Source organism: Taurulus bubalis (assembly GCF_910589615.1).
Source record: "Taurulus bubalis genome assembly, chromosome: 18".
NCBI lineage: Eukaryota > Metazoa > Chordata > Actinopteri > Perciformes > Cottidae > Taurulus > Taurulus bubalis.
Genome location: NC_136606.1, coordinates 15,247,852 through 15,271,073, shown reverse-complemented (window position 1 = coordinate 15,271,073; position 23,222 = coordinate 15,247,852).

Here is a 23,222-nt window from a genome sequence, read left to right as displayed (position 1 = left end):
CAGAAGGTGTGTCTGCGTGCAAAGAGAAAAACACTTTGTTTGCTGTTGCGTGTTGGCAGAAATACAAAGAAATGAAAAAGACGAGACATAGTATGAGTGCGGAAGCATCCACAAAGAGCAAAGTGGTTGTACGGCTCTATTTTGAAGATGATATATTAGTTGTGAAATTTCAGAGCATTTTCCTCTGTGTTAGGGTGTCTGTGGCCCCTCCCCCAGGGGCTGAGCGCTTCAACGTGCACCCTGGGGGGCTAGCGTCTTTATTCAACTACAGTAGATGTCAGTAAAGCCACACATCTTGTAAATATGTGGTTTATTTTGGACAATAACAGCCATAGAAGAGAAATGGAAATTGAATGATGAGGTAATTGAAGCAAAAATATTAAATACTGTGAAAATTCACTTTGATTACCTTTAAAAAAATAAATAATTCCCAGTTGTTGGCCCAGTTTGCTCCGGTATAGGCCACAATATAAGGATAAGGACATGGACACTCTGTTTGTGAAATGATGTGAATCAGGTTGTATTCACCACTGTGGATGAGTAGGGCAAGAATTGGTATCACTACCTCTGCCACAGCGATGAGAGGAACACTGTGTGTTGACCTTTCGTTGAAACTACAAATACAACTTGTGGATGGAAATGAAATGATTCATTATTGATGCAGAATACAAGATGGTTTAATCAGGGATGACAGTGAACGAGTGCATCAAATACTATGTACATAACTTTTATGTATCACTATTTAACAGACACACTTTAACTCTTGTTGCTAGCTATTAGGATATTAAGCAAACAGGGAGAACACAAGAATAGCATTATATAATCCCAAATGATAAATGGATTAAAATGTTTAACACCGTTTACAGAGCTAATTCATCCCAAAACAATTCTTTGATGTTCATTTTCCCAATAAGCTTTTCTCCCTGAATAAACAAACCTGTCACAGCGCTGGGATGATGCCATTATATTAATTGAGAAAAAGGTACTATCAGATATCGTAGCTTTTACTTCAAAAGACATACACAACTACAAATAAGAAGAAGAAAAAAATCTCTGACAGACACATGAATACAAAACAAACAAAAGAAACAGTTGCATGCTTTGTGTTACCTTTGATTGGTAATAACCAATATTGCTGTGATGGAAAGGACTAGTGGCATGTTGTTGGTTCACATAACTGAGACTTCTATGTGTCAGCGCTATCACACCCATGCTTGATGTCTCTGCAGAGCCCGGAATGGGAGGAGGTAGCACAGCGTGTTTACCTAACAGACGGTGTCACACGCGTCTCTAAACTCACCACCCACTTCTGCACGCTGGCTTCCACTTCTTCTTCCCTTTGTAGCCCCGGCTTTGGTGAATTTTCCTGAAATACACATATTCACCACTGCCAAGGGCATAAACAATTATCAATCAGCTCTAATCCACTGTTCCGCATAAATAAGAGCTGCTCATGCCGTTTGCTGAGCTGCGCTGTCACCTTTTGTGACTTATAAAATTTGACTTGGCTGACAGAGCCCAACATGGTGCATGACAAGTGACTTACATCGGGGCCCCGAATCCATTGCCACGCTGACACGGATACAGCGTGGGTTTGCTGCAGTAGCTGTGGTCCATGTGTGTCCGCCAGGATATTATTCCTGTCTGGGCGAGACGGCTCTGAAACAGCATTCAGAGATACTAAAACGGTCTTCTGAAACCTGAACACGGCTGCATATTCAGTGGCAGGAAGACGTTTTGTGACATTAGACCTTAGATAAAAGATTTGTTCATTTAAAAGAGCTGTCGCTGGAGGTCAGGAATGAACCATCCCAACATTGAATGCTTGATATCTAGTCTGATGAGTCCTTAGATGTCGGCCTCTTCTATTCTGCAACGCCAGTAGTGAACCTGCTATTGTTACTCGGGGTCCACTTTCTGGCTCCACGTCCACTTTTAACGTCCACGTGTTGGTTGTGTGTATTGAGAGAGAAGTAAGTGAATTATCCTGCAAAATAAAATAAAAACGCTGCTTTTGGACACTCTGCTGCTTCTCGGTCCAGTAGTCATTGCTTTCCCGCAGCTGCATTGGAGAGTGAGTCAGTTATTATGAGCAAAGTTGTGCTTCAAGACTCCACCGATGTATTGCATTCAGATATAGTCACTTCACGGATAAGACATTATGTACAACGTGCCATTTTGGGTAGGCGACAGAAAAGAGAGCAGCAACACACAATCACAGACACAGTGTATAATTGCCTCCCCGTACCCTCCTTCAGGCATTTTTCCGGTCAGAAACTATGAAACACCCAAAGGCAACTCCGTGTGTGCATAACCACGAGACACTACAAGTAAAAATGAGTTGACTGTGAAGGCGTGTGTGAGGGTTGTGCACTGGAGGGCATTTGTTTAGCATGCATATTGTTTGGTTTGTTTTTACCGTATGGGCTTATTAATAATGCAGGGTGACTTAACCAGCTATTACAATGATGAAGACATCAAAATGCAAAACAGAGGGCTGTGAGCTCTCCTATCCAATACGACTTGTCTGCGAAGAGACAGGGCAGACTTTTAATTAGTGGGCTTTGTATCCCGGCCAGGAACCACAGATTGGCTGCTTCCTCTTTTGTGTCATCAGAGTCATAGAAACCAAGAATTGAAGCATGACCATTTGAATTGTGGGTAATTTGAGTGCAGTTACCAACAGCTTGATGGACAAATCTCTTCCAAACAACTTTCCAAGAAGATGGACAAATCTGGACAAAACTATTGGCTGGTTAGATTTTATGTTTTTATCATTTTGTGCTTGCCAGTCCATCCATCGCTTGTGTTTTAAAAGATTGTGTTGACCCCCCCAAAAAAAAGTTAAACTTTTGCCAAGTTACATTGATTTGTGATAATTATTTAGCATGCGAATATACCATGGGGATGTTCTGCGAGAAAGTTACAATTTCCAGTTTTAGCCATTAATCTTCAGTTAATGCACTGTTTTTCTGCTTATTTATGTACAGTTCAAGTTTAACAAATTATTGTGTAAATGTATTATTTTGTCATTTTCTTAGTGGTACATTTCAGTATTGATTTGCATATGATGCATGCCTTCTAAGTGCAGTTTGTAAAATACACATTAAATAAGACACATTTCTGTATTTTGTTTTCTTAGTGTCATGCTTGATATATCACAAGCTTTCTTTCTTTTTTTGACCTTCATTTATTTGCGGAAGCCTCTTGTTCAGGAAAGCCCTGATACATTCATACCTGGCAGCTGCCCAGTGAACACCTCTGTGGCCACGGAGCAGCTCCACTGGAGCTGCTGGGTTTAGGGCACCTCAGTGGTGGAAATGATGGGGAGGGGCAAGTATCCCGCTGGTCCGGGGATTGAACCCACGACCTCCGTTAACTCTTTCAACAGGGTGACTGTAGCTGGTGAACTGTTTTCCTTTAACAGTGTTAAATCATGCCTGAGACCAGTACGTAATATTTCATTCATGCTTTTTAGCCCCGTATTTTTTTGGGGACTAAGAGTAAAGATACTTCTTTTATATAGAGGGGTTACACATTAATGTTATGACATCATGAAAGGTAATTCACACGTTTTCTGTCCATGAATTCATGGGAGCTTGCACCAAATCAAGAACGATGTATTAATACCTCTAATCGTGTTGTTTTATTAACCGAGTAAGTTAGTGTAAGAGAACACATGTCATGCTAATTCTAGTCACTGTCATCTCCCCAAATACAAATTATACTCAGACAGCTGCAGACAACACGCTTCTGCCTCTCCGAGCACAGAAAACAGCTGCTTCAGAAAGCAGGGTAGTCATGTGGAACTTTGGCCCCTAAATGTAGGCTAATGTTGTGGAACATGTGGACCCACCCATCAATGTCTTCAGATACTTCCCAGTACCTTCTCCACATGTCTGCCTCAGTCTGGGAAGTACCCTTTGCTTGGAGTGTATAAATATATATATATATATATATATACCAAAAAAATCTATAATAAATCATCTTGTTTACCGTCAAGCGCTCGCTTATTTGCACATGGCTGCAGTTCTAGTTGTTTCGAGAGGGTACAGTTGAGCACTCCATGGCAGCCGGGTTTACCAAAACAACTTCTCCGCCTAAGTGAGCCCTCACCCACAGCGACCTTGGTCTCATTTAAAGTACAGTGTCATGTTTGACCTTTTCGGTGGACCTTGCTCTTGTAAGGAATGTCCCTGTCAATACCGGTTTTCATGGACCACTTCTAGTATATTTCCGTTTTTCTGCCTTTGGCAAGTTTTCTCTAAGAAATATCTAAGAAAACCCAACAAATATAGTTTAGTTCAAGATAATATTTTGGTTGTACTTGAATTGTAAAGGCATACCGTTTTAATCTGTAACAACAATGCGATGTCAGAGTAGCCCCATTGAAAAGGAAAACTATTTCTGTTAATATTTGCGACCATCACGACTAAATTATTATATTTTTCGGTACCTTCTGTCAAGCAAAGAGCGCACAAACACACACAGAGCCATCCAAGCTTCAGTCCAACACAAAACGTGGTTAAAACATGTGTCCTTCACACATAATAACTTCCACACACTCTCCACATTTGTTTTTACAGAATGACAAAGTGTTTGATTTGAGTTGATCACATGTATTTTCACTCCTCAACTACTGCAGCTTTGGGATTTGAAGAATTAGAAAGATTTCTCAACACCTTATGCAGCAATGCTAACTTTGCATCCCATTAAGACCCAGGAGCACAGTGTCAAAACAACAGCAAAAAAAAAAAGTGGAATCTTGAACCTGTCAATGGATTCTTATAATTTATGAAAGTTTAATGCGAGTCTGTCACAGCTTTTAGTACTTGTGGCATATGTTATCCGCTAATGAGGACAGGTTCTGACATGGTTCGATGTGGAGCACCTGACACGCTGGTTCTATGTGATCATGGGCTCTAATACCTCCTTTAATCAACACAGCTTGGTCGAAGGTATTCTGAGGGCATTTGTCTCACCTCGCCAGCGACACTCGCTGGCAGATGCTTTGCATATCAGGCCTGGCGGATCAATATGTTATTAGAGAACAACCTCTCGGAGGCATGTCAATTAATTCTGGGCTGTCAGCCGCCCCCTCGCATTGTCCAGTGGGGCTGAGGCCGAGCAGTGGATGTCTTTTTAACTTGGTGCCTGTGGAGGATTTGCGACCTTAGCTGCCTCAAGGTTTCATCTGCAAAAACCTCTGATGTGTATATATATATATATATATATATATATTAAAACTTCTCTAAACCAGTTGAAATACATCTAATCTCACTGTACTAGCTATGCTGTCTGTTGATACAGCAGCACTCAGATTCCCCATGTGTTTGATTGACATGTTGGGTGTCAGCTGTGTTCAGTCACACCTCAACACTTGCTGCAAGTTGTCTTTACAAGTAGCAGAATGCTACTCAGTATATTCACAACATCAAGTCTATATAATACAGCTGTAAGTAAGCCCTGGAGCCACACATTGTTTTATAAGGTAACTATTGTAATGTTGTGTTCTGTTCAGACGTTGAGTTCATATACTGTTGTCAGTATGTATTTTATTCTTCTTATTGTAGCTGTATCCTGAGAAAACAGAGGAGACCAAAAGAACAGAGGAGCCTGGTCACATTTTACAATCATATGCACCATGAATATTGGGATTAATAACCAAAAAATTGGAACCAGTTGTTGTCTGTTGCTCGAAGATTTTGTCACTTGGATGACACTCTAGGTACTACTCAGATGTGTCTGCTTTACAGTCACATCAGGGCCTGAAGCCACAAGATTAGTTTCCCCCTATTCCAAACCTCCAAGTTTGACTTTTTTTGTGTTTGGCTTCGGGTTATATTGCGTTATATTTACCAGCAAATCTCTTATTGACTAAAAATGATTCCGTCTTATGCATATTGTGATGCATCCTGACACAGAAGGGAGAATGTAAATGCTGTAGTCTGTCACGGGTTTTACTGCATGCATTAACGTGTTGCACCGCTGTTTACATCGAGAGGGTGAGTGCAAAAGAGGCTGCGACACCTCAAGGAGACAGAACGCCGTTGCTACATCTTTTTTTTTGGTGTCAATTCAAATGAAGTTGGTGGCTGTGCGTGGAACAGCTGGGTATTCTCTCAATACGCCGTAGAGGAGTTGGCTGTCACGCGTGTGAACCGCCGTGTGCCCCTCGGCTCTGCCACAGACGGACAGGAGTGTTTGCACAGACAGAAAGCAATAAGATAACCTGGATGACTCATGGCTCTTTCATCGAAGGCTCTTCTCTTCTCACATAGAAGTCTTCGCACTCTCCGAATCAATGCGAGCCACCTCGCCACCGCTCCGTTGGCGTTCTCTTTCTCTTTGTGTTAACAGTTTCCTCAGTTCTCAGAATTTAGCATCACGCAGCAGGGGGACCGAGGGACCGGTTTCTTGAAGTAAAATCTCCAAGTCCAGCCATTTTCTAAGATTGACCCCCAAAACGCAGCACTCTCTGCACAGATTCCTCTCTAGACATTTGAAGTAAAGTCGTTGTGCCGGCGCCGGATGACAAAGATGGAGAGACTATTGTTTAAAAATGTGACTGATGGTTTTCCTGCCTTCTCTGCCTTGAAGAGAGAGAGATGGTGTTGATAGATGAACCAATACCCTCCGAACTCTTTCTTCTTCAGGTTTGCTGTGTGTGTTGTTTGATTCACTTTTCTCCCGCTGAGGTGATATTTCACCCGTTTGCTGTGACACAGCGCGGCAGTGTCGGTCTCTGGCTGCGGATGTCTTCATTAGGTTATGTCTCGATATCTTTTCTTATTTTTTGACTGCAGAGCTAAAGGCGGTGTCGCGGCTCTTTGCTCTTTCCCCATTTCAATGCCATAGAAAGCTTCAGACGAACATATCTTATGACATCTAGTAGGGGTTTTATCTGAACTATAAAAAACATGGCACAGAGTTGTGTCTGAGGCACTGCATTAAATCAGTGGAGAGAGGAAGGAAGCACAGTGATCAAACGGCTACTGTTGGTGAAGCGAATACAAAGAAATATCAGAGTCGCTTCATTAAAACGATGCATACGGATGTATCGGAGAAGAACATGTCGAAATGGAAAATGGTTGCAGATATCACGGACCTTTTAACCCTTAAGTACTGTGCTTGGGATACATTTAACACACACATTAATGTAAACCTTTGCCTCAGTATGTACTTAATTATTAATACATATAGCTTTAAAATTAAATATTTTAGAGGATGTTTACACAACACGTCGTACACGCTTGTGTGAAGGGTTGTCTAAAGATTAACTACAGTTTAGGAATTTGGGAGACATCATTGGTTGATACTTATTAGTTTACTTCCTTCAAATTGAGACGTTGGATACATTTAGTTTGTTAGGAATTCAGCTATCATGCTGGCCTATTTCATCCTGTCTGTTTAAACACCTTGATTGACTGATTCCTTCTCATTCATGCCTTTCTGTTCAGCCTCCTCCGTCACAACCACCCTCCCTAATCCCGTTAACCTTATTTTAGCTTAAGTGTATCTAAATCACCTCTCCTCAAGCGGCGGCACCTCATCTGTTTTCTCTCCTTTTTTCTTCCCTTTTGCGTCTTTCCTCTCCTCTCAGTCATTTCGCACCACCCTCCCTTCGTCAGCTCCTCTTAACACATTTTTCGCCAACCTCTGGGGATGCTACTTCCTGTTGATATGCAGAGCGCCTCTCCTTCCAATCAGTGCTTCTGAAAGGTTGTTACTAATGGTCCCCAAGGAGGAGAATCGACCTTGAATACGTACAAGGCCTCTGCCGGCATTTTGCAGGTGCGCCGGGCACCGGGAGTGTCACATCTTGCTCTCCCCCTTGTCTCCGCCAAGGTTCAATAGCAAGATAATGTCTATGAAATGGAAATATGGCCGACTCGTCTGGCTTTTATTCTCTCACAGGAACTTTCGGAATGATTAAACACACGACAACTTTATTTAGAAATGGTTGTGCAGTGCTTGTAACCAGAAGGATTTGTACCTGAACCTGCTTCCCTTGTAATTAAGAGGGAGCTTTAATACCGACCAAGGTATTGTTGCACGATGTGTCACACCGTCATAAGCACCCATGCTGCCTCTGTTTCATCAGAGACGAGGAACAGGCTGCTCAAGTCATGATGACGGGCAGCCACAGTCTTGAGCTTATGAGAGTAGCTTGAATATTCTACGTGGAGAAGTGCAAGGCTGGGGAGAGGCATTCCTTATGTTATACTTAACAACCAATGAAGCTGCGATTCAGAGACTTGAGGCAAAAAGAGCTGACAGCGCTCGTCCACTCCCCTGGCTTTCTACAGAACCGCCGAGGCAGGCAATAATCTCACTATAATTAACGGGTATAAACCATGCCACGCAGCCATTAGACCAAATAGCTGGCAACCAATCAGCTATGACATTAATGGTAGGAACCGACCACAGCGTTATAATTCAGCCGCGTTGAAAGAAGGGAAATCTGTTTTTAGAATTCTACAGTTTGGCGTGTAAATTGGCTCGAATTGACTTTTGTCATGTTAATGTGAATAGCTCACTCACTGTAGTCAGGATATCATTGCACAAAGTGACAATTAATGTTGTGGGTTCAATTAAACTGTGTGCATGCACTTCTGCACTCATGCACGCGCGCACACACAAACACACACACCGCTATCTCAATAATTGGCTGTAAAATCCTTTGGCATTGACAAATGTGGATTAAAGAAAAATATTTAGTTCGACAAAATTATCTTCCCCCCCCAATAAATATTGACTTTTGGACTTTGAGAGAGACGGGGCAAGGTGGAGGACTTTTGCATGCAATGTTTCTGTAAGTTGATAGTTTGAATGTTATAAATGAAGCTTGAAAATATTCGGCACATCCCGAGGCAGCGCTAACTCTAAAATGAATGCAAAAACGCCTATGTGGTGATTCTTTGGTTTTAAACCGAACGAGAAAGGAGAGGCAGAGAATGTGAACAAAGTGATTTTAGGCTGTGAGATTTATAAAAAAAAGATGGAAACACCACAAGTCTCCGCTCGGATCTTAAAAATCACAATCCAACAGAATAAGTCTGCTACTGGCTGCATCCACAAAGAGCAGTCAGACAAAACTCCCGTCACGGAGAACAATCAACCCTCAATCATTTTGCAAAGGCAAAAACGTTGGTGAAGCTACAACCAATCGATTAGTCTGGTTTAATGATCTCAGTAGGATCTTGTACACGTATATCTGTATAGCTATGTGCAACCCTCTATTCAGCATTCATGTTCTTTTTTTCTTCTTTTTCTTAAAGCAATATTGTCAGCAGGTGACTTTCAAAGTGGCCAACCCCGAGTGTTACAACACACAAATAAGTGACAAATTAAAACAAATTTTTCGCATTTTCTTTTATTTACACTAAGCATGTGAGAGCCAATTGTTTTTCTCAACACATTTCAATAACTTTGTTACAATAACTGTGTTTATGGTCATTACTCAAATGATTGGCTGATTCTGCTGACATGGATTATGGTTATCTGGATCATGGATCCTGTCTACTACTCATTATATGATTAATTTCAGTCATATTCATGTAATATGCTGTAACTCCGTTATGTTATTCTTTCTGGTCACATTCATCTATTGCTTCTGCCCATCCGGGGAGAGGGATCCTCCTCTGTTGCTCTCCCTCAGGTTTCTTCCCTTTTTTCCCAGTGAAATGTTTTTTACTATCTTTATTTGGGGAGTTTTTCCTGATCCGATGTGAGGTCCCGGGACAGGGATGTTTTGTGTACAGATTGTAAAGCCCTCCGAGGCAAACTTGTATTTGTGATGTTGGGCTATATAAAATAAACTGAATTGAGTTGATTCATCAACACATTAGAAGTCGGTGCTTGCTTAATCCTGATAGATGAGGAACTGATATGCTATCATGCTCAGGATCATGTTTTAGAAAGAAAAGGCGGGAAGGGAGAACTTGTGCGGTCGGGAAATGGAGGTTTTCAAAGATGTAAGATTGAAACTGTAAAAATAGAGCAGTGGTTAACTCACAGTGAAGTGCGCTTTCATGTACACCGTTACCCGAGCAGGCAAGTACAGTTTACATGTGGCAGGAGGCGCAGTCGGTCTACCCACGACGCTTGTTTTCCACTCAGCTCTTTACCAATCAGAACTCAGCGGTTACAGGAGATCCTCAATGCAGCTCCTGAGACCATTTACCACCATCATAATCAAAACATCAAATGGTTTCTTTCTGAAGAATGACGTTACATCAACAATCTTGTGCACAGTGTGCCAACTGAGAGGTGCTGGAAAGGGCAAGAACAACATCAAAGGAAACAAGACGTACTGCTGTTATGGTTGAAACATCACACACTCAAACCTACCACCAGGGGATTTGGAGATTGGGGATTATTATAATGTTTTATTAAAAGGAGACATGATTTGCTCAATTCCAGGTTTATAACATGTATTTTGGGTTTCCATGCTTTAATGTAAAAACAAACGAAAACCTCTTTATTTCTCTCATACTGTCATATTTGTCTCACAGATCGGATCGGCACTAAAGAAAAAACCTTCGCAAAAATGATTGCAACTGTTCTAAAGTTTAAACTATCAAACATATGTTTTATTCTTCATATAAATACACGATTCAAATGATAAGGAAATAAAAGATTGTATTTTTTTGGAATGAAACAAATCTTGTCAATAGTAGTTTTAATGATGTATTATAAACGGCTTATAGTGTTAGGAAATGAAACAGCTCATGATTCATCTCTAATATCTATTTACGTTGTTGTGAAAATATCTCCTTTAAACAACTGGATTATTCAAATTTCTCTCTCCAACACTACATTTTACAAGATTACATATGAACACATCATGATGACGCTATAATTGACCTCCCCCTAATACTCATTTTCACTGAGCAGAGCCTGAACGTATCATAATGTAACCAAAAGTAGCCTTTGTGCTTTGGCCATAACGCTGATGTCATCGTCCTATCAATATCAACTCATTGGTCGTTTACAATGTCACGTTATCAGAGAGCTGCGACCAGAAAAGCACGAATGACGATGTCCTGATTGGATATTTTACTGAATATTGTAGGATAACGATGGTCAGTAAAACTATATTTCACACTGTGATGGTTAATACACTGTGTAATTAATCCATGGGTCACGTTGTGTCAATGAATACATGATGCAACTCCTCAAGATCCAAGTGAAGTTCCTTGCTTCCCAACTTTTGGGTTCAGTGGGGTTAGCCTAAAATCTACTTCGGTCCTGAAGCAAAACAAAGTCTCCAATGGGCTTTCAGACAGACCACAGGGAACAATAAAAAAAATAAAAAAAACATTGTAATGGTGAACAATTTTCTATTTATTAAAAACAAAGTTAATTCTGGACCCCGTCTGTTACTAACCAAGTAAAGTAAACACAATGCAGGGCGGCTACGTTTACTCACAATGACGCTTTACAAAATGCTAAATTATCCCATTTGCCAGCGCTTTCTTTGTGCTTTGTGGGTCTACATGCACATGCCGAATTACTATAGAACATAAACCAATACATCCGATCGCAAGTATGGCCAAAAAATGCCCCAGAAAGGTGAGTAACAGTCAAAGCTTTAGCCAAGGTTACGGTGATAATGGTGATGTAGTGTGGGAGTCCCTGGGCAGCCACTGGTCTCCTCCCCGGCAGACTGGTTGACTTGCCCCGCCCCCAGTTCCCAAAACAACACATGCCGAAAGCCCCCCATGTGTTCCTAAATACATAATGTCTGCAGTTTGTTCATTCAGTGGCAGCTGGTGATAACGTTTCATTGATAAGCTCTTATTTCCAAACATTACAATGCACTGCTGCACTTTATCTTTTGCAGGTTTGAGAACGTAACTCTATGAATGTGCTTATGTCTCCTATGTCCCTCTGTCACTGTGAATGGCTTACAGTAGTCCACTAAAACACAACTGAATGGTATTGCTAGGAATATTGCTCAGCATTTCAATAATAAAAGCCACACTATGCATCTTTGTTGCCAGCAAAAATTATTTGCTTTCCATTCACCTATTTTGATGAATTGATTTTACACAGTTTGGCATTGTCTTTGTTCATAATGGGCTACTTAGAAGGATTGGATGTTTACTCAGCAAATGATCAGACAAGAAATTACTCTTAATGGAAACTATGGATCCTTCCCAACCTCATTCTTCGCGTGCTCACAGCATAAAGATCTGCTCCTACAGAAGACAGTCACTGACAGCAGCAGAATCACAGCATGTTGGAATGCAGCCAGAGTACGACTTGTGTGAGCATTAAAAGGACGAGCTGGGGTGTGTGGCCGCGCATGTTATATACACAAATCAATAATGTTACATAATATTCTATGTAATTTTGCTCCTTCCCTTTTATTTTTTGTTTTTTTCTACCTGTTGAATTGACAACAGAGAATACATAACCAAGTATACACTCCAACACATATCTGTCATGTAGGTGAGTGATTTTCAACCACTGTGCTGCGGCACACCAGTGTATGTGAGACACTGTCAGGTGTGCCGTGGGAAAATGTCCAATTTCACTTAAATCTGTCCCAAAAAATATTATTTAGATGCCGCAAATAATTTTCCATTGTTGAGCGTCTGAGCCTGCAATATATTGGCTGGCCTAGTAATGAAATACTCTTCCAGTAGGTAGCGCAATAATTACCATATATGCAGTATTATGCTACAATGTGACATTTTGTTACTTTTTTGGTTATTGGTGTACCGAGAGATATTTTCATTGTAGAAAATGTGCCGCGGCTCAAAAAGGTTGAAAAACACTAATGTAGGTGATGAAAAATACATAAATCAAAAGGTTAGGGCATATTTAAAATATAGTTCTTCTGCACATTCTGGAGCTGTCAATTGCAATGAAAAGAAACCTCAATTCTGAGGTTACATAATTAATGGAAATAAAGTTATTGCATACATGAGTGGAAGCCAAACAGCAGCCAACCCATGTGTCCAGGCAGCTATTCAGTTTGAGAGGCTGTGTGCTTTTCTCTGCAGGCTGCAAACACGTCACATCAGAAGGTTGCCTCAAAGTGTAATTATCCATTATGTGTGGAGTTTGTATGTCCTTTGTGTTTACTCCCACGGCTCAAAGACGTGCCGGGCAGAGTGCGGTGGACATGCAGACACGAGCATCCAGACAGACGTCCGTCTGGATGCTCGTCGACCCTTTTCAGTACATCCATCCATTTTTTAACACCCACTTATTCTTTTCAGGGTCAGCCTACCCCAGCATGCACTGCGTGGAAGGAAGGTACCGCCCCGGTCAGGTCAGCAGCTAATCACAGGTCTAACACAAACATTCGCATTCACACTCACATCCACGCCTCGGAGAAACTCACAGCTTCCAGTTCACATGAGAAAGCTGCGGCAACCGGAAGGATGCGAACACAAGTAGCATGAATAGAAAATGCTGCACGCCACGTCAAACAGCGGCCGCCACACATCTCACACAGCCAGGTAGATAGCAGGCTGCCTTCCACCTACGCTGTCCTTTACATTATGTAAATGACTGGATGGGGATTAGTTTTGAAGCATCCATCCCGTCTATCAGCTGCTGGAAATGTATCATAGAGCTGTTTTCTGAATGTAATTGTATTACTAAACTGGGGAGGGGGGGAAAAGGGCAGACATTTAAATAATAATTGTAGATATATAAAACTCATGTTGACCTATTTTTCGGGGTCAGACCTCCGAACCATCTGTGGTTAAGAGTTCTGTCCATTCAATTGAGTTATTCCAAATTTTTGTTTAATAAATACCTAAAGACATTTAAGTGTTTCATATATGAAACAAGATTGATGAGGTTGATTTCCATTACATCAGCTAACTGAAAAAAAAATCCGCCTCATGAGCAGGAGACAAGAGGCAGCCGCGTGCAGCTCTAATTGCCATATAGTTGATACAACAAGTGTTCACGGGAAAACGATGCCCGCGTGGGTAAAGTGAGGGCCGCTTGGAGAGGATTGCTTGTTGTGTTTGCTGACAGTGACGGGGCCGGCAACCTTGGGACGAACCATCTCCTCCCATTAATCTGTGAGCGATTGCATCCCGTTTTGTTAATGAAAAACACACCTTTGCATGGCCTTAGAGAGGAGCATTACAGTGATGTACATGCCTTGTACATGGTGTAATGCTGGCTTAACTTTTAAAGTAACAATGTCTACATTCTGCAGTTGTATGGAGCATAAATATATAAATGAATAGCTTACTTGTGCTCAAATGGCGAGTGGAAGTGTGAATATGATTCCTAGGCATAAGGGGAGAAGGAGCTTCCTCCTCAAGAACATGAATGTGATGAGGTACAATTTGTACAACATTCATGTGGGTTTTTTTTGGCAATGGAAAAGATGGGCAAAATTGAAAAGCCACTTTGGATTTAAAAAGAGACTATTATCATGGATCCATGACTGCCTGCCTTGATGCAAACATGTGCTTTCAATGAGCAGTTTCACTCTAGACTAAGTGTTTGTGGGTTTCTTTTTCTGGGGGGGTTGACATAGGCAAGGTAAGTTTATTTGTTTAGCACATTTCAACAACAAGGCGATTCAAAGTGCTTCATATAAAACCATTAAAAGCAAAACATAATGCAGAGAAAACAGGATTTAAAACATTAAAGAAAACATTAAAACAGTCAAAAAGCTAAATAGAAAATAAAAATTTAATAAAAGTTGCAGTGACAGAGACACACTCTATTTCGATTCTCGGTAAAATATCACATGACAAACAGGGGATGTGGTAATAAGAATATGGGGAGCAGACACAGAAGGAAAAGGTCTGCCGAAGCCTTCAGGAAATAGGTCAGACTGTGAGACACGGCTGTCAGACTACGGGGACAACGGGAACTTGTTTCTGTGCATGCGGCTTGTGCTCGTGGTTGTGGTGCAATCTGGGATGTTGCAATGGCGGGAAAGCCAGCGAGACCTGCTGTCTTCTATTGAGGAGAGTTCAGTAACTGGTTGAATATGGCTGGAGCTGCATGGGCGGTCTCACAGCCTGCCACATGTCGCAAACAGCTTTGACTTTCTTTAGCTACTTGCATTTGCACCTGCTGCTGTCGGACTATCCTTTAGAAACTTCAGGACTAACTAAATGCTCCATCAGATGCAAAGGTCCCACACACAGTGTGACTGGGGCCTGTTCAGCAGACTGATGTCCCAGAAACAGACTCCTCATCATCCTCAAATATACAGTTAGTTACAGTATCACACACATTCCTCAGTACTGTAATAAATGCACTTTTCTGCCGCCACCATATGATATTTATACGTAAGCACACAGTCAGTGATATCACAGCCACACACAGACAAACAACATATGTGGGCGGGAGTGAAGAAGACGTCAAGTTCACAGTGCGTCACCACTGCCAGTCCAAAATAAACCGTGGAGGAACAAACTGAAAAACTATTGACTAAGTCAGACACTTAGTACATTTAAATTCATTAGTAATAGCGGTGACTGGCTTGTTTGCCGACAGCATGGAGTCTCTCACTAGCACAGTCTGGCTTATAACGGCGCTAACAGGAACACAAACAGGTTTTCAACTTAGTAAAATATTCAAGTCAACCCCTCAGGGGTTGGAATTTAACTTGTTGGGCCACCTGCCACATGCAGTGGCAGGCCGATTCCAAAATCCACCAGCCATATTTGACCAGCATTTGGAGCTAATTGCTTTAAGACACCTTTCTATTCATAATATGTATGAATATAGTGCATCAATATTGCACATGCTGTGAATGTGGAAGTCAGACACTTCTATAGGATGGGGAAAATAAATAAATACTAATAGGATGTGTGGTGGAAGTCTGTGTTGAGGCTCTTGGTCTCTTTGCCCCCCCCCTCCCCACACACAGTTGTCACCTAGAAGCTTTCCGTCAGCCCTCGTCTCTCTGGGAGCCAGACATGAGAGCCATTCAGAGGAGTGGCCTCGGGCGCAGGCCTTTACGAACGCTCAACTCAACAACCCCGACTGTTTCAAGGGAGCCTCTCTTTTTGGCTTCAAAAGCTTTCCACCAATGGGAACCAAGCTGGCTTCCCACCATCGGCTCCCTCCATGAAGAGCTTTTTTTTTTCAGCTGCTCATCTTGAAATCTATATGCAAGGCCAGAACCACAAACCCGCTTGGGATTAAGTGGAGGAAAGGAGTAGGATTTAAACTCGCAAAAAAAAACAGTGAAATTCCTCGATGCTTTTAACAATCGATATTTGGAGTCGAACAAAACTTGGGATGATTTAAACCTCACGGGAGGCTGAAAAAGCCACAATGCCTCAAATCAAAGCCTGGCGGAAAGCTAACAGTTTGACAGAACTGAACTGGTCTCTGTGTGGCGTTGGCCATCGCGACATGTGCTGTGTGGGATTTCAGCATCAACACAAGCCAGAGGAATGCCACAAAACAAATAACACGGAGAAATTAGGGAATTAAATATGAATTTGTCGTGTCGCTGTGCTCCCCGTCAGCTTCGGTTTGTCACTTTAATCACATATACATCATAGGACAATTTGAATCAGCCTGGAAACTGTCTTGAAATTTTATCCTGATGGATGATGGTACTTAAATGTATGACAGGGTAATAACTACGAAACAAACTACAGCACACACAAAGAAACCAACGCACACAGCAGCACACATATATTACATTGGCTTTATTTGTAGCTGTAAAAGAATATTACAAGTTACATAGGATTAAAATATTAGAGTTCAAGTGAGACGTATGGATAGGAAAAATTAGCAAAGTGCTGTCTACCCCACCTGCAGTTCAGCATTATACAACAATACAGTATACACAACACACACACACACACACACACACACACACACACACACACACACACACACACAAAGATTGACCCTGTGCTTTACAATTCAGCCCTCAAATATATCTTTTGAATTGTTAAGAGTTGTTTCCATGGAAATGATATTTCAACCTGCATTAGGGCATTGCTTTTCACCTTCCAACAATTTTCGTGAAAAAGCACTGCGTGTGGCGGCTGCGCTCGCACAGAACCTTTGTTGACTCGAACAAATTAAACCAGCATCCAGCTGTTTCTTTTGAAATGGAATCCGAGCACTCAGACAAGCCAAGGAGCATTTCACTTGGCAGACCAGTGCAAAAGTAACAGCATTAGAGTTGACATAGTGTTTTACTACAGTCCCGGGCAATCATCAAGATCATTCATCTGCACATTCAAACTCTTTACCCTCTCATTTGTCAAGCTCCAAGCTTGAGCTGGTGCTACTGCAGGCTAGCATGTTGTCCGTGAGGTATGGCGATATGAAGAGCATCTCTGTGCAGAAATTATGGATCTGCATGCCAGATAGGATTTTAAATGTCCAATCTTTGATTTAAATCCAAACAAACAGGTTGTCTGACCAGGAAAGCCGAGATATGGATCTATTTCTTCGCCCTAAAACTGATGTAGAGAGCATTTGTTATCAGATTTACAGCACATGATGTGTTGAGGTAAACGGGTTTATCAGGTTGAGAATAGATTTGGAGTTACAGTGATTTTAAGTAGGGTGACATCATGGCGTTGCATGTTCCATATGAAACCAGGTCTAAAGATGTGTGACAGGTGAAATGGAAGCTGGAAATATTTTGCAGGGTTGAATTGTTATTCGTTTTTTCTGTGTTCGCCCGGTGATATACTGGCAACTTGTCCAAGCTTGACCCCACCCATTTCCAGCTGTGACCGGCTCCAGCCCCATTGACCCTGGACATGATATGTGGTTGAAAGAATGGAAGGATCATACAAGTCTTGATCTTCTCATCAACATGTATTGACATTTTAACTTTAGGCAAGACTATATAGTAGAAAGTAGAATGACACCAATGTAGAACAATTTAAAGCCGTTGTATGTGTTGCTGTGTCGTGAGATTGACTTGAGTGTTTCAACAGCTGGATGGATTGACATTAAAGTTGGCCCTCAGCATGATTTGTAATGCATTTGGTGATCCCTTAACTTTTCATCTTATTAGACTTGTAATATCGCTATACTTTCAAACTTTTTTCATGAACCAGTTTCTTAATAAAAGATTATTACGACATTTGTGAAGCCCAACTTTGGTATTCAGTGACATTTAAGAAGTCAATGTTGAGCAGTTGAAGACATTGCTGTTGCTGCTGCTACCAAATACAAATATTCCCCTGGAAAAAAAACTGATTTAAAATGGCCATCACACATCAGTTTGGTGGCGAGGTCTTTTTTTTCTGATTATGTTGATGCTAGCATATATGCCACATAATATTAACATGCTCTTCGAACCCGTCAGAGGAAATCTCATAACTGTTCTAAAAGGAGATTACCAAGCAGTGAATGTCAGTACGGTAACCTTCCATCTTCTTATATTTTTGCACGCACCCGGCCACTATCATTTGGAATATTTATGATGGAGATTACAAATGGCAGAGTGTGTTTTCCGAGGCTAAAAGAGCAATAAACACAATGAAAATGGAATACCATTATGCTTGATAGAAGTTCTAAAACAAGCTACAACAAGTTCAGAAACACTACAACGCTCACTGCATTATGTTAATGGAAGTTAAAAAAAAAAATGAATGAAATAATAATAATAATGTATATATCTGACTGGAACACTAAGCCTGCTGCCCCCGGGACCCGGCCCCAGATAAGCGGGCTGTGCTATTCTCAAGAGATATTACAGTAGTGTGCAGTATTACTCGCGACATTAACTCTATCCAGAAATATGAATGCAACTGTTTCAACACTAAAGTGTGCTAAAGTCAACTGGCACTTCAAAGATGTCCATAACTGCACACAACACACACAGTGTGGCACAGCAGATCTAGCAGAGTGAGGGGACAGTAAACCAGCAGCTTTCTCCAGCAAGTGCACTGGGAAAAGTATTTTCTTCTACCGCCCAAAGTGGCAGATGGTCCCCATAGTTTACTCGCCAAGGGCTTAATTTACTGGCCCTTGGCGACTGGTGAGTGTTAATTTTGGATCCTGGCACTTCGCATTGGCTGTTCACATTTAAAGGAATAGTCTGTGACGTCTCTGAGATGGTGGCTGTTCCTCCTCTTCGTGTTGTTATGGCCAGTTGCTTCCTCCTTACTGACTTTAAAAACGCTGATTAGAAGTATTCCTTTTCCTGTAGTAGCATTATTTTACCAGAAGAAAAATGTCTGACCCCGATGATCATTTTAATTTGATTAATTTGTATTAGTGTAATCATGCTGTTGATACAGAACAGTGTACAGTTACCTGAAACGTTAGCTTCTGCCTCATCTGCTCAACCAACCGTACCGGTTTATGTTCTACTTATTTGAGGTGGCATGCTCTCCCTGATAAAAATTATTCATATGATGGAACACAATGCAAATGCCACTGTTCATTAAACAGTACATATACTGGACATCAATCTTAATTATGGCATGTCTACCTGTTCTAACTGTCTGTAAACATGCAGTGAATTATTGAAACGGAGAATTTGAACGAGGCTTATTGTACTGTTTAGCCCACTCAGTCTGTAAATAGCTAGCCAGATATTTACATTTTTACAGTGTGTGTCTTGAGAGAAGGCTGCGCTATAAGAAGTGCAATGTGAATGAAGCCACCCAGTTCTTTTGTTCATTCATGAAGTCCCGTAAACGTCTGTGTGACGTATGTGTAAACTGCAGCGCTTTCAGTGGACTCTTTTAATGCTTACTCAGCAATCGTCCAGTTGTTGCCACTCTGTGTTTTCCGGTGTTTTCCAAAGTGGCCCGTCTAATAAGGATGTCTCCTGTCTGTGTAATCAATGCAGTTCTTAATGTGCTTTGACCTGCATTATTTAGCTAATATTTGTCAAACACTGAAGACGAGCTCTCTACACAGAACACAACCTCTCATCAGCTGCAAACACACACACACACACACACACACACACACACACACACACACACACACACACACACACACACACACACACACACACAAATTGAGTATTAACAACCAAACTCATAGTTGGCACACAACATACCTTAAAAAGTAGCTTTCTATCCAGAGCGGTAGAACATGTTGTAGCTTTGAAATGTGCACTGACGGACGGTAAAGAGACAAACTGAACTTGCCTGGAAAAACAAGAGGAAATTTTAAAACAAGGAGATAGTCGCATACATCTTCAATTTCTTTTCTAATTTAATGAATATTAAAAAATGTGCAAATTAAGACTCATTCCTATTTTTCTAATTCTACAGGCTCGAAAAGATGAAATGTAGCGATCACTCTTGACCTTATTCCGGTGAAATGCATTCCCTTCCTCACATTTAAGGAATTAAACAAACCCACACTCTGGTGCACTCAGGCTCCTATCCCCCGCAGCTTGACGGCGGGATATTCTCTGTGTTGATGGAGCTATTGATCACGCACACATTAAAATGATGTCGGCAGCGGTAAATGCCAATGGTGGAGAGGTACATTAATCAAGAAACCAATGGCCATGTCAATATGCTGCCCCGGCCCCGACAATAGATGACAGTCTAGAGGTGGAGCTTATGGTTAGCTATGCAGAGAGCATTGCACTGATGAAAGTCCACCCTGTCTCACCGCTGAGGCTCTGTCCTGTCCTCCTCCACCCCCAGGCATGACTTCATCATTTACTAAATCCTTTTAGGGACCGCTCAGCCCCACAACTCATTGAAGGCAGAGAGCGTGAGTGGGTCATGAGTCATGGTGGGATATGAGTAAGTTCAGTGTCAGCTTTCCTCCACTTGCGCCCCAGAGACAGTCGCCTCCACGACTGAAAGGCACACATAAGTGAAGCACTTGTTAAAGTAAAGAATCAGCTGTATAGTACAGTACAGCATGAGCTCGGGGTTTTCCTGCAGCAGGGTTGCAGTAATATGAGATGTTCACGCTTCAATAACCGCCTCATAAGATATCACAGTTTACAGTTTTATTATTATTATTTTTCAGTTACAATGACACTCTTTGATGTGGGTACCCTTTTATATCAGGTCAAAAGCATGGGGACCCTTTTATATCAGGTCACAAGGTACCAATCAAGAATAAAACATGGTATAAATCCCCCCAAAAATTTAAACATAACAATCAGGGCTACAATACTATACTTTCATCAGCAGGTGGCGAGCAAAAAACAGGACCGAGGCGCGGGTCTCGAGTCTCCAGATCCATGATTGCTTCTCCACGACACCGGAGAACATTCTGTCTTTCCTTTCTTTATTTCATTCGGGTACCACACATTTAGTGGATACTACTCCTCTGGCAAGAGTATAAAAGGAATCTTCAATCAACACAACTATCATCAGTTCATATTAATGTCAACTTAATTTTCAGTTCAATTACTGTTTTTTTTTAATTTTTTTACTGGATTTATCACCATATTGAGCTCTCAGAATATTCCTTTATGTTTCTATAATGGAATTCACAATGGCCGGTTGAATCACTAGAACGAAGCGCCACTTCTGATGTCTTTAAATAGAACAAAGAGTAATAGGCTTGTTAAAATCTAATCTGGGTTACCGGATGAAAAGACAACTCTACCTATAATGGCGCTCCAAGGAATCCAGCGTAATATATCGTAATACATCAAACCGTGCCGATGGGTGCCTGTGTTTAGCCAATGTGCCATAAGTGCTTCAACGGCACAGCCAGTACATTACCATGCCATTCCACTCCACTCGGGCCTGCAGGTTGCATGCCATTCAATCGCAGCTCTATAGCAGTCACAGATTTGCTGAGAGGGACTTGACTTTTCTGTTTTGAAGCCAATCCTTTCCCTGTCAAACATTACATGAATATCAGTCAGTGTTTGCCACAATATTTCTTTGAGACTATGGTGGGTGGACCAGGATGTAACGAAGCACAATAACTCAAGCACCGTACTTGAGGACAGTTTGAGCCACTCGTAGCCTCCCTTACTTGAGAGTTTCTATTTTATGCCACTTTGTACATCTGGTCCACCACATCTCAGATGGAAATATAATACTTTGAATGCACTATTATCTCCAGCTTTAATGCAAAATGTAAATTGATTAAAACTTAATTTGTATTAAGTAGTATATATATATCCTTGTTATTAAGTGTATGAAGTAGTTAGCTCTGCCTTTACCAGCTGCAACATTAAAGTATTTAGCACATCACTGCTTCAATAATTATACACTAATGATATAAGCCAACCATGAATATATGTATTATATATTTCTAAAAGGCTTTGATGACAATACTTTTGTACTTTTACTTTAGTAACATTTTGATTGCAGGACTTTTACTTGTCACTGAGCGTGTAAATGACTGTTAATCTGTGAAATATCTGTATGGTAGGACATTTAATCAACTTTCCCATTGTTTTAATTACGTAAGATCACTTTTTATATCAGCAAATACGTCCCCAATTCTTGACGGAACTGATTACATTACTTGTGAGGTAAAATAACAGGGTATTTTATTCTGAAAGAGTTCTTCGCTCATGTCTAGACCAGAAATTGGCAGGCAATCTGACGCGAGTTTCCTCTTTGTGAATCCGTCTTTTAGTGAAAGCCACAACTTGGAACATTCCTTTTTAGAAATGTTTTTTGTCCCCTACTCTTTTCGATAAGTGAATTGAATTGCAAAGACCTGGATATAATTTGACTTTAGACATAACCAATTTATCTCACACCTCAGTGCAATCCGAGACCCTGTAATGAAAAGCCAGGCTGAGAGTCTGGATTGGCGGAGAGTGACACCTGCTTCAGTTGGTTCAAATTAGAAATGCCAAAAGAAAGGAGGAAACTGTCAAATAGAAATGTGTCAGACATTTTACAGGTCTAGGCTGGAGGGTTGAGGTTTCAGTCGAAGGGTCTTTCAAAAAGTGTGATGTGCGCGCACACACACACACACAAAGACAGGAAGCATTTCAGGATGCTCGCCTGTCACAACCCATTCTTAGCCTGTTCTAATGCTGCTCTCACAAATGTCTAAAAGTGAGAAAAACGTCCTACTCGGGGTAAATGTCTAAAACAGCTCTTTAATTCAGAGCTCCAGGAAAGAAAAGGCTGCTTTCTTTCTCAACTTTGCAGTTTCTGAAATACATCTGATGTCAAGTGGGACACACTAAACAGGATACAAGAGCAACTTTGTGTGAATTGGTTCCTTTCATTTTTACCAAACTTTCCAAGCAGATCAGATCATTGCATTATAGGCTCAATACTATTGATAGTAGTTGGAATTGTTCTTTCGCAACAAAAGCGTTTCCCCTG